The sequence below is a fragment of the Thalassophryne amazonica genome, chromosome 7 (assembly GCF_902500255.1).
Source record: "Thalassophryne amazonica chromosome 7, fThaAma1.1, whole genome shotgun sequence".
Lineage (NCBI taxonomy): Eukaryota > Metazoa > Chordata > Actinopteri > Batrachoidiformes > Batrachoididae > Thalassophryne > Thalassophryne amazonica.
In genome coordinates this window covers 12,009,069-12,025,387 of record NC_047109.1, presented here as the reverse complement: position 1 = coordinate 12,025,387, position 16,319 = coordinate 12,009,069, and the positions used below count along the sequence as shown (strand labels likewise).

General features: G+C 40.9%; 1 protein-coding gene across 1 annotated transcript in view; it reads right to left on the bottom strand.

The window, feature by feature from the left end:
* Positions 1–16,319, bottom strand: part of LOC117513625 (vacuolar protein sorting-associated protein 13B-like) — a 1,146,044-nt gene that overhangs the window by 242,645 nt on the left and 887,080 nt on the right.

The following is a 16,319-nucleotide window of genomic DNA, read 5'->3' as shown; positions in this document are numbered from 1 at the left end:
ACATCCAGGAACCTCCTCTTTGGCCTTGCTCTTCTCCTCCTGCCCGGTGGCTCCATCCTCAGCATCCTTCACCCTATATACCCTGGATTCCCCCTCTACACATGTCCAAACCATCGCAATCTTGCCTCTCTGGTGTTCTCTGTAAACCGTCCTACCTGAGAATTTCCCTCTGATATGTTCATTCCTAATCCTGTCCATTCTTGTCCAAAGAGAATCTCATCTTCAGCCCTGCCTCCTGTCTTTTTGTTAGTGACACAGTCTCTAAGCTATACAACACAGCTGGTCTCACAACTGTCTTGTAAACTTTCCCTTTCACTCTTGCAGATATTTTTCGGTCACAAATCACTCCTGCCACCTTTCTCCACCCACTCCACCCTGCCTGCACCCTCTTCTTCACCTTTCTACCACGTTCTCCATTACTTCTGACAGTTGACCTGAAGTATTTAAATTCATCTACTTTCACTAATTCTACTCCTTGTAACCACACTATTGCACTGGGCTCCCTCTCACTTACACACATGTACTCAGTCTTGATCCTACTAACTTTCATTCCCGTGCTCTCCAGAGTGTATTTCCACATGTCCAAGCTAGACTCAACCTGCTCTCCACTCTCACTACAGATCACCATGGAGACACCTGTCTGATCTCATCCGTCCAACCTGTCCATCACCACTGCGAACAAGAAAGGACTCAGAGCTGATTCTTGATTCCTACTGCGCATCTCACTGCTGTCACACTATCCTTGTACATGTCCTGCACAACCTTGACATACTTCTCTGCTGCTGCAGATTTCCTCATACAATACCACAACTCTTCTCTTGGCACCCTGTCATAAATTTTCTCTAAATCCATAAACACGCAATGTAACTCTTTCTGGTCTTCTCTATACTTCTCCATCAGTACTCTCAGATCAAACATTGCATCTGTAGTGCTCTCTCACAGCATGAAACCATATTGCTGCATAAAGATTTTCACCTGTTTTCTTAGGCTAGCTTCTATTACTTTTTCCCATAACGTCAAAAAGTGTGGTCTTATTGTTTGGGTCTCGGGGTACCTCTGTGCTCGGAGCGCTGTAGTGAACAAGAGCTTCCAGCAGGGGAAGACTGTTGAAAGAAAAAAGTGTGGTCTTATTGTTTGGGTCTGTTGTTATTTTTAATATTATTAGAAGCTATTAAATTTGTTTTACTAGTAGTTGTAAATGTGCCAGAGATAATATTGGAATTTATCTGTTATCGGTTATCTGTAACTTCCGATACATTTTTGGGTGGTTTATTGTTTTATCTTTATCGAAGATAACTTTTCAGTTATCTGATTATCTCTTTTCGAAGTTAATTTTTTGGTTATCTGTGCCCACCACTGCGGAGTGTTGTGTGGGCCGCTGAAGAGGAGGTACTGCTGGCCCACCACCACAAGATGGTGCCCTGCTTGAAGTGCGGGCTTCAAGCACGAGAGGGCGTCACAGCGACCAGGAGTGACAGCTGTCACTCATCCACTACTCATCACCACCACCATAAAGACCGGACTGCAACTCCACCTCCCCGCCGAGAAATCAACTACCAATCAGGTAATTTCTCTGCTGACAGACACTTTGTGTGTATAACCTGAACTTCTGTTACAGCCGTTTTCCTGGAGTGTTTCCTTGTCTGAGGGATTGGCGTTTGGTGTGACAGCGACGGCTTCGCCTCACATCCCAACCCAGATAAGTGGTTAAACCAGGAGCTGTACGAGTGTGTGATTGGATGTGGAGGTTCTCCCTCCTTACTGCATACAGACTGTGGGATTACTGAGTGTGTGTCCTCACACTCATCAGGACTGTTTCTGTTCTCTGCCAGCAGTACCGGGTCTGACTGCTGAAGACAGCGGCCACCTGGGGCGCAGGGCTTGGCGGCTCCGGTGTTCTTCAGCTCCGTTGGTGGTGGAAGCTGTGTGGATCCGGCCTCTCTCTCGCCAGGCGTCTTCTATCGTCGAGCCTGCCCACACGTCACCTGGTGTATGATTGACAGTCACTATATTGTTATTGTCTGTACATCGTTGTGTGATTCACAACATTAAATTGTTACTTTTTGGCTTATCCATTGTCCGTTCATTAACGCCCCCTGTTGTGGGTCCGTGTCACGTCACTTTCACAACACGGAGCTCACAACTGAGGGTGTTGATAAGTGTTGATTAGTGGTGATCCTTAATAGAGTGTGACAGCATTCATACTGGTTCTTGTGATGGTTCTTGGAGCCCAAACTGTCACGTGTCATTAAGAATTGTCACGAAAACTGTCACGTTTTGACACCAATTGTAACGCGGTGCCAGATTTCACTGTGCATTCGTGACTTGTCATAGTTATGTGTAAATGCAGCATTATGTGCCTTCATGTGCCCTGCAGCCTCAGGTCAGAGGCTTTCTTTGTGTATCTAAGATTAAGAAGATGGCGACATACTTACATTACATGTGGAATAGTTAGTACCAGTTAGTAAATAAGGGTCTTAGCTGGGGAAGTAATGTGCATTGGACTGGTGTCCCATCCTGGAGGATTCATAGATGTTCATCCATATTACCCTTGAGCAGTGGTCCACCGCCCTTTTCTTTGGAGCCCCCTCCTTGTCTAAGAAAGGCTGAGCCTCAAAGGAACAGAGTGAGTCATTCCACTTTTTTTTAACTTAAAAACAAAAAACTGACAATCGAGGTATTTCTCCCCTTTTCTCTTTTGCTCATCCAAAGAAAATGATCTTTTTAATTAGTTCTAATTGTCAAATATGTGCGCTGTTATGATTTTATTTAATAGGTGAAATTTTAAGGAAATGAGTGAATATCATGTCAGCACTGACTCCACCTGCCGGGATCGTTACAGCAGCATCAGAAACATCGGTGTGTCTGCCTCAAAGTGACTAATTTATTTGTTGTCAAGCATGTTACAGCCAAGTGCTGTGCCAAAAACACCAGACATATCCAGCACCTTTCTTCAAGGTCCCAAACTCTGACAATCAACTGAAGACACACATGCAACATGAGAAAAGGCGGGAAGAAAAATGTTGAAATTTTCCTCATAGTTTTGGTTATGAACGCTGCTAATGTTCAGATGTGTTCATGCAACTGAAGACTCCCACAGCAACCTCTGAGCCTGCAGCTGCTGATATCCACGGCCTCGCCTGCCATTAGTTTAATTAACAGGATCAACACTGCTGGTCGCTCTTCTGTTATTCCACTGATGACTGTGTGTCTGAAAGCTCCACTGCGAGCTACCTCTTATCACCTGCCGCACAAACTGAACTGACATCAGTTTGAGCAAATGTTTACTCAGGAGATGTCATGAAAATTGTTCTGAAAATGGCTCTGGCTGCACCATCTCAGGTGAAGCCACGTACACCAGCATTAATCAATGCTGGGATTCAGCACTTCTTCTGGACTGGACTTACGGTGGATGAGGTATTAAAAACTCCGGATCGAATTAGCCACACGGACAGTTTTTTTATTTTTATAGTGCATTAGCTGTGACTAATGCAGAGCTGCCTGAGCACTGTTCCACAAAAATAACAGTTTTCTCAGCCAAAATATACACTCTCGCCTTCTGCTTCAATGTGTTTTTCTGACATGAAATTCCCTTCCGACTCCTTTCAGATTCCAACTCCGAACAAAAGACGGAACATTTTTTTATTATTATTATTAATAATGGGATTATTATGCATCTGTATCATGGGTGGACAGAACATGTGAAAGTGAAGATGGGCTTACGTTGGTGGTGCCATCAACACAACATACAGCAGTGGAAGGAGATGAAGGTCGGCGGTTCATCTGAGGCCAAACAAGGTTTTTTTTTTTTGGGGGGGGGGGGGGGGGTCTCAGTTGGAGGTCAGCGTTGCCATGAGGTCGCACTGAAGCTTAATCTTCATAATGTGCTGTGCAGAACAGCAACAACAGCAACACCAGGGGAGATGATGATGTTTGTCAGAAACACAGAACATTTCCACCAAGGCAGAACAGATTGTTTCTGCTTCATCAACTTAATTTTAACTTGTGCTTTTCAATCAAAATAAAAAGTGCTGCCAAACCCAGAAAGTTTGCTCTTCCTCAAGAACCAGAAAATTGTAGGACTTGAGGAGTGACAACATGACCGGAGTGAGTGTGCAAAGGCCGGTGTCTGTCAACCAATGCAGAAAGAAACTGACAATCTCACAGTGTACAGAGAACCCAATAATAAGACCCCCCCCCCCCCCCCCCCCCCCAACAAAATCTAACTCTACACACTACATTTCAGGGGAAGACTGAAGGAACGATAAACAAACTGTGTTTTGAAACAGCAGAGGAGTAAAGATTAATCCCAAATGGCTATTGAAGCAGTTCAGATTTTTTTTTTTGAACGCAATGATGCAAGTTTTCCAGACATGAATGGATGAAGTACAATTTATTCAAGACAGGGCGTGTTGGACTAACGACGAGCCACAAAAGGGGAAATGGCCATTAGCATAGACGGAGCTAACCACACAGAGTGCATTTTAAACAAGAGCAACTCAAAGTGGCCTGTAGTTTTACAGCAGAAAGGTGAAAATGAAGTCTGGAAATTATTTCTATAGTGAAAGACGTGCTTTAAAAATGGCATGTGGTCTATTTGTATTGGGAAAGATTGCTGGTTTACAATTGGTTGTGGTGTATTCATCCCCCATTTTCTAAAGGACACTTCCTCTAGCCTCTCCCAAAACACCACCAAGAAATGGGTTCAATCAGATGAGATGTTTTTTAATTATTGTGTGGAAAGGAAAATCGAGATGGCATCCATAGTAGCCATATTAGACAACGCACAATGGCCATTTTAGAAAACAACCCTCCTCTAGCGTCCACCAATACACAACCAAGAAATGGCCTCAAACAGTAAAAGGTATTGTTTAGTTATTGTACTGAAATGATAAAAGGATGGTGCCAATGGCGGACATATTTGATGATGGACAACACCCATTTTTAAATGAAAACTTCCTCTAGCCAACCCCAACAAATCCCAGAGAAATGATTTCAATCAGAGAAGCTGTTCTTTGGTTATTCTGCAGAAATGAAAAGTTTGCAGATGGACGCCTCAACAAGAAGTAATTATATAACGGCTGAGTGGATCCTTGTATGGTGCTTTGCATGTCACATGGCATGGATTAATTCATTCCATTTGTGTTGCATTGCATTTAGAGTGCAGTTTGGTTTCATTTAGAGTGCAAATTTGGTACCATTGCACTCTGTGTGCGCGCGCACACACACACACACACACACACACACACACACACACACACACACACACACATGTGCATGTTCTCATGCACGCACATGCGTGTGCGTGCCCACACAACACGCGCGTGCATGCACACACAAAACAAATCCACTGTGCTGTCTGGAGGCTGTTGGCAGGAAGTTGGAATGAAAAGCTGGACTCATTTCTGATGTGATTTTTTTTTTTTTTGCTGCACTGGGGACGTACACAGTCTTTTTTTGACAGCATACGCACGCACAAGTGCCGACCAGGTTGCGTGTGCGCGTGGAGGAGGACTCTATCAAAACATAATTTGATTGAGCTAACTGACGCTGCTCATTCTTATAAGACACACATATATATATATATACACACACACACACACAAAACAAATCCACTGCGCTGTCTGGAGGCTGTTAGCAGGAAGAAAGAAGAAAAGGTGGACTAATTTCTGATGTTTTTTTTTTTTGCTGCATTGAGGACGTACACAGTCGACCGACCCGGTTGCATGTGTGTGTGCGCGGGCGCGCGGGGGACAACGACACAATGATTTGATTGAGCTAACTGACGCTGCTAATGCTTGTAACATACACACATAAAATCCACTCCGCTGTAAGCCGTCTGGATGCATGAAGAGCTGTTCATATGAAATGGTGATGTGATTTTTGGCTGGACTGAGGAACTACACAAAGTCTTTTTTTTATGGTAGTCTCAAGTCAGTGCACAGCACCAAAGGACTACATGTCACAATTTGGACTTTAGCAGCAGTGGAACACCGAGGCTGATGCTGGGTGATCCTTACCACGTGTCTTTCTCTCTCTTTATTTATTTGACTCTGTCCATCAAATAAAGGTGATCCTTGCATTTGTTGCACTATGTATGAAAAAAGCACAAAATGTAACTGGAAGAACCATAATGGCAGGCTAAAAGTTTAACCCAATAGCAAGCCACATGCCAGGAGCAGGATGTGTCTGCTAGTGTCATGTGATTCAGGCGCAATCTGAATACAGATGGTGATCCAGTTTATCTTTGCGGGAAACATCAAGACAACATTTATATTGCTAGACTGACATATACCGTATTTTCTGGACTACAAGTCAGCTGGTTTCAGTTTTTTTTTTGTTTCTTTTTTTGGAGGTCCTATGACTTACACTAAAACCAAACTGGGGAGAGCTGACATTTGCCATTTAGTATGCATATGTATTTTGGGTCAAGGAAAAGCGCAGCAAAAACAGAAAGTTGATAGGACTAATATTTTTGAAGAAATTAGGGATATTAGGTAACAATAGTGAATAATGGATATTGATATCACCATTATTCTGTCCCTGGTAACCAGACAAGCTCTGAACAAAGGAAATATCTCCACATTGCCAGCTGTAAAACATGACATCAATATGCCAAATAATAAATACAATTATTCACAAAACTATTTCATTTTAATTTCCTGCACTTTCACTTAAAATCAAGATAGAAACTTACCACAATTTATTACCACCTTTGAAAAATGTCAACTACCTATTTTATAAACACTACCCAATCTAGAGTCCGTGGATGCCCACTGACAACACGCTAGTTCATCATTATTATCACTTTCCCAGAAATCAATGCATTAAACACAAAAAACTCCAATAGTAAAAGTATACTACAACAATACACTATAATCCAAAAATAAACAGCTGATTAAAAACAAACCAAAAAATAAATAAATACAAAAATAAATGGACTCACATTTTTGTTGTTGTGTTTCCAACACTGTGGGTCAGCAATCCATGTTCAACTGGATCAAATAACATCCAATATGTTGCCACTGCATGTTTATTTATGTGTATTTGTCTATTTTTGCTTATTGTAATTTAAAAGTCCTTATGACACACACCACAAGCTGTGTTAAAAAGTGAATTCCAATTACAGAACAATGACACAACTTATCATCCTCTTCAGGTGGAAAATACCATATGTACAGTATCTCTCTCTCGTAACATTCTCACATGCTGAAAGATACATACGAACGTGAGTTTTCCTACACACTGTTGTGCGACACAACTCACACTGTCAGCTTTAATATACTGTACATCCTCCTTCAGGCTGAATCATAGCTCCTGTGTTTACTTGCTGTTTCTCAGGCTTCAGGTCCCTGCAGAGTAGGACACAGAGGGGAAAACACGAAGACCAAGGACTAGAGAAAGGTTGGAAAAAAGAGCAGTAAAGACACCTGCTTATGATTCAGAGCACTGGACCACACGGTAAGTGGGAAGGTGAGAATGAGTCATCTTCACTTCTCTTCGACCCCTTCAGTGCTTCGGACCTCCACAGGTGCGAGACCACTGGATGCTCGGAGCGATGTCATTTCCTTTAGCTACCATCTACTATTCAGATGATCCCAACCCTCGCCTTCTGCTGTGTGTAAACGCACGGGCAGCATTTCGACATTGAGTAATGCGAGGAGGTTTGAATTCCCCCTCTGAGATACTGGAACCAGCCGGGAAACCACAACTATTTAAATGCAGGAAATCTTGATTTTATAAAACGTTAATTTGATCTGCTCTGGGGACAAGCGAGCAGCATGGCTCAGAGTCGGACCCCTGCTCCCTTCAGCTGCCAACCAACTCCACCTTCATCTATTCAGCGGGATAAATAGGAGGGCGCAGGAGGAATCATGGGTCAAATAAAAAGCCGGGAGGAGGACCTGATTTGTTCACCTGGAATCCTTTCCTCCCTCCTCCTCCTTCCACCTGCTGGTAAAAATTGCCCTAAATGTCAAAAGTGATTTCCGAAACCAAAAAGAGAGAATGACAAGACAGTTTAATGCCATCACATTCTTATTGTTTTTCCTGATTTCCTTTTTCATTCCATTCGCCTCTCACTTTCCATTTCTCAACAACTATCAGCCTCCATCTCCGTGTGGTCACATGGTAATTTTAGAGGCCTGAGAAATTATGGCTGCCATCGTTCTCGCTCTTTCTCTCCACAGTCTGAATGTTAAGTAAATGAAATGCCTTTGGAACAAAAACCCAGCCATTACATGTTTAATGGCTGCATTTCCGTTCTCTGTAGCTGGACATTCTTTAGGGACTTGAGAGGAGTAAAAAAAAAAAAGAATTAATTGAGACCCTTTGAAGCAAAACAATTGTGTGCCAGAGGCTGAAATTAATTAAATCTGGGATCACAGTGTTTCTGGCTGGTAACCAAGCGGTCCTGTACAAATAACCCCCACAAAACACAAGTGTTCTCCTCTTACACAAATGACTTCATGCTATGTGAGAATTTGGATGAGAATATGAGGTAAGAAGGGCTGCAAGGGATCAGCGTCTAATAATGACCTCAAAATCCCGTCTTTCAAACAGACTGTAGGAACACAATACTGTTTTTAGCAGTGTTGACAAAGTGCATCAGCTTTTTCTTACTTATGCTTTTAATAGTAAATGTTACCGGTAATACTTCAGCTCACTGCTATAAAAGCTGCAGGACTGCTGCAAGAATCCGCCAAAAGCCCAACTCCTGATCTATGACCTCTATTACACACGTCTTTTACTCGATCTCACGTGCATATGAAGTGGATTTAGTGGAAGATAGGCGCACAGAGCCTCCTCTTTTCACCACTTCCTCTGCGGAAGGATCATCACCTGAGTCTCTTTAACAGACTTGTCAGAAGAGACAAGGCCATGCGAGCTGACGGGAGGAGAAGACGAGTGGGAGATGTGGAAACCACATGTTCACTGTCCTCTCAGACCTCGTATCTCAGACTGTGATACGCACACGTACATGAAGAAACATTCACATCCAGGCATTCAACTGGAGTGACCTGCTCAAAGAGTGCAGAGTGAGTCAGTTTGTGAGCAGGTACACAAAAACGACTGCATGTCCAGTTGTGAAACAGAATCAGAATCAGAATCACCTTTATTGTCATTGCACAGCAATCAGCACAACGAAATTTGATTGTGCATCCTCAAAAACAATGACCACCCTCACACACACTCACCCATACACATACTTCAATAAGAATTAAAAAACATGAGGAGATTTGGGGGGGGGGGGGGGGGCTCAGAGACAAACATAACTCGTACTGCACTGATCCCACATTGTCACTGTCCCATATTACACTTATCCCATGCTGCACATGTCCCATATTGCACGTATCCCTCTACCCTCTAAAACATCAATTAACATTAAAAATACCCAACTTAATAAAACCCCTTAAATAGCTTAAAACAGTAATAAATATACCTAAAAATTAAAAAATAGTTCAAAACAAATACTGCACATGTCCGCCCTTGTTTGCAGTTTGGTTCTGATAGATATGGGTGAGGACCATTGAACCTGGTATTTTGGGTCATGTTGACATCTTTTAACATTCACAATAACTACAACATAAAGTGAAGACCAAAAGGCCTTGTGAAGCCCACCGACAAAATAGGTGGACTTCACTATGTGCAGGGGCACTGGATTTTTCTGGAGATTTGAAAAGTGGATTCAATCGCCAATCACAAAATTGGTTTTTCAGTTATTCTGGAAGAAACCGTGGCGACCATCTTGAATTTATAAAAATACTGGCTTAAAGCTGTACGGCCTTTCAAATTTCACAAAACTTACTTAGTTTCTACTGACATCCAAGCCTTTTAAAGGTTGTGTTGCAAAATTACACTTCATTTTAATGAAGAGAACATATTTATTTGGGGGGAATTATATTTTACGTATTTTCTTTTTAATGCTATCTGCAACTGGAAGTGTGTGTGTGCATTCATGAGGTTTTTTGAAATCACCAGAAATTACCTTTGACCTTGTGTGATGTGTGTACATGGGGAGTACATGCTAACATTTGTAAGATGTATTGCAAATCACTTCAGAGGTCTTATCTGGTTACAAGAACAGCATTTTTATGATTCAGAAGTGTTTATTTCTTGCTAACCTTTACAAAATATATGAGAAACAAATTAGATTTATCCAGAAATAAGCTGTTTTGCTGTACTTTCCACCATGTTGGATTATTTTGTTCGATGGAACACCCAGCAGATGTCAGTGTGCCTTTCTCTACTATGACTGGCTTTCACCTTGTGCTTCCCAGCATCATTCACAGGCATCAAGGGAAGCCCCCACATGATGGACAGTATGACGTTGCTATGGTCGCTATCACAGACTGTATGGGTCATTGCCAAGCGTATTTCAATGCCATATGTTCATTTGAATTTCTTGCCCTTTAAGGGAACTATTCATTCTTTTTACCTAGACAACGCAGACTGTTGACAATGTAATATTATGAATCCCTTATTTAAAGGCTAATAAATAAAATTATAGTGGTGCCAAAGAAAATTCTTTTTCTGATTTAAATCTTAAAAAAAAAAAAAAAAAAAAAATCATTTTGTTGACATCTTTGGCTAGATTCTATTTGGATTCCAGATTATATTTGGCTAGTAGAATCAAGATTGATTCTACTAGCCAAATATACATTTTCAGGGCCAGGAAATCCAGTGGTACTCACCTATCAATGTGACGGTGCCCAATTAGCACCATTAGATTTCGGAAACCTGAAAATGTGTATTTAGCCACTGAAATCAAAATCCTAGGTGACCTAGAAGCTGAGATATTGAAAAACTCCTATTTTAAGCCACCATTTTTATAAATCCAAGATGGTCACCATGAAGGCTTCAGAGAAAACATAAGAAAAATATACAGATTCCAGAAACATACAGTTTTTACAAATATCCACAAAATTCCAACAAAATTTCATAAAGACTATAAGGTCACTGTTGCATGCTTATGATGTTACACTGTCACACTAGCAAAGCTTGTATATCCATACCAAGGCCCAAAATTCCTTATTGAACAATGTTCAAGCAATATTGTTAATTGCATTCATCATTTTAAAAACTGACAAACTTTGCAGTGATTAAATTAAAAAAATGTGTTACATTAGCGATATGTTCTATCCCGCAATGATTAGAGCAGCTCTGAATCTTTAATGGATCTGTTTAATTTGCAAGATACCGTATGAAATTAACTTTGTATTCCAAGATTTTCAGTTGGTACTTTAACATTTCCCATAATACCACTGGCGGCCCCCTGTGCTTCCCAGAATGCACAGCGGCTCCAGCAAAGTTCTAGCGTCTCGCAGTGTATGTAAACAATGGCTACCGAGAATGTGGATGGCGTTGATTCAGTGAGTTCACTAGCACCTGTGATGAACTTCTGCTGTGTGCCGATGTTGTCTTGTTGCTGATACTTAACGAGGTGTGTTTACATCGTGCCCTGAACAGGAACTCTGCTGAAACTGACCTGTCGCGTGAGTCACGGAGAGTCAGCAAGACGGCGAGATTCACAACTGCGAAACACCAAATTGTCTTGAAAACAAGCATTGGTAGTTTTGATGGTCCCCAGACGTAGACTTTGGCAACAAAAGAAACTGAGAAACAAGCTAAATTCCAACGAGATTAATGCCAACCACACCTGCTGCTAATTTACATCACACATATGATGTTACATTTGTTCCCTGCAACGGTCCCAGACATGACTAGCAGGTGGCAGACAGGTAAATGGAATATTACATAAACAAAGAAAATGTGCTTTTTGTAATGATCAGGGCATTAAAGTTTATTCATTTTATCTTCATTACATATTCCTTTAATGTGGTAACTTACAGGATGGCAGCTCTTACTGCCATCATAATAAACAGGAGGGGGTGAACTTATTTATTCATCTATTCACTCAGTGCATTTTACAACATACATACCTATCCCTTAGCCAATAGCCCAGGAATTGGTCTAGTTTAGAATTGTGTTTTGTCACAATATTACAGACAATATTATTTTATAATTTCTCATATCTACTGCAATATTTTATTTACTTACACCCACGTCATATCATACTCTTATCTCCTAATTTTAAAATATATATCTAAAAAAATGTCAAGTGTCCACTCTTATATGCATGTGCTACAAAACTGTATCACCTTTTCCTGGTGAATCTTAACCCTTTTCAACAAAATCCATAAATTAAAATCGATAAATAATAAACCTCACCATTGAAATGATGCATTGCTAGCTCCGCCTCCTTCATACAGATGTGCTCCTGAGGTTTCAGAGACTCTGCTCAGAGAACAGTCGCAGTGGCATCTGTGGACGTGTTTGTGTGTGACTCTGTGTGTTTGTGTGTGTGTGAGGGAGATGAACTTCTTGTATCTGTTGTCAGATGTCACGTAGTCTTTCTTCAGACTCTTTTTTCAATCAGCTGGTTTAAAAAAAAACCTTCTTGCTTTCCTCTGGAAATGAGAAAACTTAGCGCACATCTTTTAACCCAGAGGTTTCGCATCAGCATCACTGAAGACACATCTCCCTCGGAAATCATGTCTCCCTATCCTTCTAACCCCACCCACAGAACACCCCCTCCCCCACGCCAACCCCATTCTCCTCTGTAACTCAATATGTGGCCAATCAGTTCAGGGCTTCTGCGTTTGGGTCATTATGGACTTTGCAGCTGCGGAGCCTCGTTCTGAAGTCAGACATCTGCAGCACCTTGAAATATCTCATCTCTCGCAGGCCGCGGCAGATAAACAGTCAGAACATCTGCACTGTGGGTGAAATGACTGAAGATTACTGGTGGTAATCAAAGATGAAGAAATGAAAAACCAAACCCAAGACAACTACTAATAAAGGAACATAATAAAGGTAATTAAAAATGTTGACTAGCATGCCTGAAAGTACATTAAAACATGTTGGCATAATTAAAAAATAACACAATGAGACTACAATTGGGATTATAAATGCATGAATTTTTACAATGCAATTTTTAATGTATTTAATAGACAATAACATTTTCTTTATCATTTGCTACATTATTATCAATGTTATTACCTTTCCACTGACTTTTTTTTTTTTTTTTTTTTTACACATTTTCAGTAAATTATAAGTCAATGTCATATGGGAGAAAATATAATACAAAAATGAATTTATAATAACAATAAACTAACCCATAAGTGCTGAAATTATTAAATGGCTACTTATTTGACTGAAATAACTGCCATCTATTTACATTATCAAAAATGAAATAGTTTGGCTGCATGCTCTCAATGTTTTCTTTTTTTCTTCTTTTTTATTGCTGATAAAATTTAGAATTTTATTTCTTGACCACAAATTCAAAGACATTTGAGGACTTTGGATTGTGTAGATTTTTTGTGTTCTCTGATGTTTTATAAATAAAATGATAATTGATAGAATAATGAATAGTAAAATTAATTGTGAGTTGTAGCCCTCAATGCCCATCCGCATGTACCTCAAAACAATAAAAAGAAAAAAGCAAAGAAAGAAAAAACACATAAAAGAAAATAAAGAAACAAAAGAATGAAAGAAAAAGACAGATAAAAGAAAAGCAAAAATTTATTCAAGAAAAAGAAAAAATAAGGAACACATTAAAGAAGGCAAGAAAGGATGCAAGAGAGAAAAAGGATGGAAGAAAAAGAAAGAAGGAAGGAAAGAAGAAAGAAAGAAAGAAAAACAAGGGAAGGAAGAAAGGAAAGGAAGACAGTAAAGGAAGGACAAAAAAGACAGAACAGGAAAGAAAAAAGAAAAAGAAAGAAATCAAGAAAGAATGAAAGAAAAGCCTGATCTGTGCTACTGGGAAAAGGAAAAGATGGCAGGTGCTAAAAGGGAGAAACAATACGGCTGGAGGATGATATAAGCTGGAGGAGGGCAGATGGATGAGTGATAGGAGGAAAAGTGTGATGACCTGTCCCCCGCTGAGGCCCTGTGGACCTGGTAGCTGCTCCAGCCTGCCAAAATCTAACCTCATGTGAGGTTACAGACACCTGGCGTTTCACAGCGAGATGATTTCCACAGCTGTTTGAGCGTGTATTACATGTTCGGAGGGACGGCGGGGGTCTCCGTCATTCAATAACACAAGTATGGGAGTTCTCATGACTCACGCCATGGGAGACATCAGGGCGCACAGCTCGGCTCTCCAGCACAGTTTCTTTCTCGTCCAATGCAGGTGATGTTAGGCAGAAAGCGGTGCATGGGACGTGCACATGTTCACTGCTGTCCTACAGTCCAGGATACACTGTCTTTTGGATCAGCACATCCTCGCCCTGAGCTTGCACGGGGGACTGCTTAAATTCATCCACAATGTGCTTGTGTGTTTGCTGATTTTCTTCTTCTTTTTTTGCACAGCAGTGCAGAGTGAATTATTCTGAACAAAGTCTTAAATCACTTAAAAACTGTTAAGGGACTTTTTCAAGACGTTCTTTACCACTCAGTGCTTAAAGAGTTAAAATGTCACATTATTTTGTATTTTTATGGACTTGCAGGTGAAACAGTTAGTCACTGTATACAAACTGAGCTGAAACATCCACAGAAAATTGATTTATAGGAGTGTGTCTACATTTGTCGTTCTGTTCATTGTAATCTAATACCTCATTCTATTTCAACAAAGCTATTAAACTGCCTTTGCGTCTAAAAGGAGGGACCCAGCGGTGCCTTTATTTGGTTTTTAGGGTGTTAATAATAATTTAAAAACAATATCTCCAAGAAAAGGTGCGTTTGGTGAACTTTGATGCAACAGATCAAAAAAGCAACTTTGTAATTTACACAGACATGACTGCCATCTGCTAGATCATGAATGAATGCTGGATTTATGATGGATTAGGAGCTGGTGGGGTCATCAGTGACAGACACAGTTTCTGCAGAAAAAATGTACTAAATTAGAGAAGCAAACTGTTACTTCCACACAACCAATCAGAAAGGATTTTGCAAAAAATTACTTACAAAAGGAAAAGAAAGGAAGGAAGACACACAGTGAATGAGGCTCGAGAGAGACAGAGAGAGAGAGCGAGAGAGAGAGAGAGAGACTGTTTCCACACAAACATACACTAAATCAGAAAAATAAAGAAATATCTTCTGATTCTTAATCGTAGTTATGTTCTAAAACAAATTGGTCACAAGATCACACAATCCTGCGAGAAAGGATTTTATATGAATGGTTTTGAAGTTACCTCACTTGAAATGAGCTTATTTGTCAGTTTCTTTCAGTTCCAAATCCTTAGACTGTGGTCACTAAGACCACCACTGCATTTTTGGGATTCAGAAATATTTATTGGATTATAAACCATTCTAACCTGATGTGCACCTCCGCTGTGCAAGTAGTCTGTGCAGATGTTTTATACACTCAACAAAAATATAAACGCAACACTTTTGGTTTTGCTCCCATTTTGTATGAGATGAACTCAAAGATCTAAAACTTTTTCCACATACACAATATCACCATTTCCCTCAAATATTGTTCACAAAGCAGTCTAAATCTGTGATAGTGAGCACTTCTCATTTGCTGAGATAATCCATCCCACCTCACAGGTGTGCCATACCAAGATGCTGATTAGACACCATGATTAGTGCACAGGTGTGCCTTAGACTGCCCACAATAAAAGGCCACTCTGAAAGGTGCAGTTTTATCACACAGCACAATGCCACAGATGTTGCAAGATTTGAGGGAGCGTGCAATTGGTATGCTGACAGCAGGAATGTCAACCAGAGCTGTTGCTCGTGTATTGAATGTTCATTTCTCTACCATAAGCTGTCTCCAAAGGCGTTTCAGAGAATTTGGCAGTACATCCAACCAGCCTCACAACCGCAGACCACGTGTAACCACACCAGCCCAGGACCTCCACATCCAGCATGTTCACCTCCAAGATCGTCTGAGACCAGCCACTCGGACAGCTGCTGAAACAATCAGTTTGCATAATCAAAGAATTTCTGCACAAACTGTCAGAAACCGTCTCAGGGAAGCTCATCTGCATGTTCGTCGTCCTCATCGGGGTCTCGACCTGACTCCAGTTGGTCGTCGAAACCGACTTGAGTGGGCAAATGCTCACATTCGCTGGTGTTTGGCACGTTGAAGAGGTGTTCTCTTCACGGATGATGCGAAGGAGATGTGTTGCACTGCATGAGGCAAATGGTGGTCACACCAGTTACTGACCGGTATCCCCCCTCCAATAAAACAAAACTGCACCTTTCAGAGTTGCCTTTTATTGTGGGCAGTCTAAGGCACACCTGTGCACTAATCATGGTGTCTAATCAGCATCTTGGTATGGCACACCTGTGAGGTGGGATGGATTATCTCA